Raw genomic sequence first — 2429 nt, forward strand, 5'->3', positions numbered from 1 at the left:
TTTTTTTTTTTTTTTTTTGTAAACTATTGTGATGCTCTATTCACTCTTTCTATACAATTGCTGTTTCACCATATGGCTATTTCCTTAAAGAGAATGTATTCTGGGACCTTTTCTCAAAATTGAGACTAGCAGGCCTTGCCTGAGGTGAAGGCATGAACCTTTCAGCGGTCTAATTCTTCACACTGTCAGCCCCTGATTTTTTCAAAATATGGCTATGGGATGGTTGTAGAGCTGTGAGAATTCTCTCTTCTTTACCTGACACTATGATTACTTGGTAAATCATATGTTATAAACATTAAGTCATTAAAATCAAGGAGAATCTGATCCATAAAAATAAATTTAAAATAATAGCAGGTATTCTGTGCCAGGTATCATCTTAGATTATACATATCTAAATTTATATAAAAATTCTTGTTGTATAAATAATAATGCCATAATATTCTGTATTTAACAAGACTAATGTGAAACCTACGAATCACTAGTTGGTTCTCTTTTCACCTGAATTCAGAGATCAAATCACTCTACAGGAAACTCTAAGATCTTATTAGCCCATTTCCTGAGATTGCATGTATTTCTAAAAATGTTTACACAATATAAGGTATAGCACTAAAGTTGAACTTCCGTGTTTCTTACTCTGTAACCTTGTATTTAAACCATACTTGATCAGCTTTCAGTATGAGTTAATTTGAGGATTCTTCAATTGCATCATTCCTCCAAGACCCAGAAGAAGAATTAGGCAGAATACAGGAACTTTTGAATAGAAAGCAGCAATTTCCAAAGGCTAAGAAAATACTAAATGCAATTCCTTTAGGTTTTTCCTTACTTAAGTCTCAAAAAAATGACCAATGACAAGACTTGTGTCCATTTTGCCAAGGTTGGTAATAAGAAGCTAACTAGTCAAGTTACAGTACTCCAGAATGTGGCACACTTAAGAAAGTAGAGAGAATGGTTTCATGGAAATTAGTACTATGGAGGCGGATCATGTCATTTTTAACATATTATTGGAAAATTAGCTGGAAAACATATACTTATTATATGAGTCAGAGTCTAAACAGGGGATTTCTATATCTATTTACCAAGTTAAAAAATGTTTGTATTGTTCACTGATTTGTGCTACTAGCCTGAGGAAATACATTGAGGTTGCAAAATGAGAATGACCCAAAAGTCCTTTGGTTGTCTTGTTTGGGCTTCAACACATTTTGGATCTGTTTTTGTAGGAATAGTGGTGGAATTCCAGGATCCTGAAAGCAAGACATTCAATCACAGACACTTCCCATGGTAATTCTGTGATTCTGCTTCAGGATGATACCACTCCTTTCACTGTCATTGAAGAAACATTTACCTTCATTGATAAAAATAGGGATGTGGGTCCTTAACACCAGGACTCAGCAGAAATATTCCAGTCTGTCCAATTTTAGTCAACAATGACAATCACTTTTACCAGCAATAGTGGGAGCAGAACTGACAGTCAGAGACAAATTCTGACCTCAGAGATGTAACTTATTGGAGCAGCTGGGAGAGGAGAATAGCTCTCTTAGCTCCTTGCATCTTCATGAAATTCTTCCTGACAGATATTAAAATATCCAGTCAATGACTTAATGACTAATATAAAGGCTTTCTTCTGGAGGAAAAAAAAATCATAAAATGGGAATAGTCATTATTTTCTTGATAAAGTGGGAATAAGGATTTTAGATTATTAATTAAAGTATTTGCAAAATACTCCATTAATGTGAGCTCATATGTTCATAGTTGGTAATTTTTAAGCCTTCAATCCAGTTAGACAATGCAGGGTGGAGCAAATATTTCACCCAAGGGCTGCCCAAAAATAACCAGAAACCAAACCTGTTGCCATTGAGTGATTCTGACTCATAGTGACTGTCACCGCACGCCAAGTATGATTTCATTTCCTAAATAATCCTCTTCCAGATGGGGATTTCAATGTCAAGTCTAAAGTGATCCAATCAGAAGCAGAGGCCTGGTGAAGACAGTAGAATGAGAATATGTAGCATCAGACCTTTGGTGCTATGGAAAGGTCTCTTCCTTATTCTTGCTTGGGAAGTAATTGTGCCAGTATGTATGCTTTGCAAGACTTACTTTCAGTTAGAGGTAAGACCTACTAGAATGTATGTAAGCCTGGGGCACTGGAGGCTAATGAAGACTACAGATGGTCAGACGGACCAAGGTTTAACAAGTATCTCCACTTCTTACTTGCTGTGTGATCTTGAACCAATGGCTTAAGCTCTGTGATTATCAACTTCCTACTATTTAAAACATGGAGTCAACCACCATTTTTTGCCTGCTGAGTCTTATATGTATTAAATAAAGAAAGAATGTAAAGTCCAAAGAATGCATCTGACACATCCAAGAACTAAACCAAACTCACTGCCATCCAGTCGATTTGACTCATAGGGACCTCCCCTTGGGTTTCC

This window comes from Orycteropus afer, unplaced genomic scaffold (genome assembly GCF_000298275.1).
Source record: "Orycteropus afer afer isolate SDZICR_OR568_19922 unplaced genomic scaffold, OryAfe1.0 scaffold00147, whole genome shotgun sequence".
Taxonomy (NCBI): Eukaryota; Metazoa; Chordata; class Mammalia; order Tubulidentata; family Orycteropodidae; genus Orycteropus; species Orycteropus afer.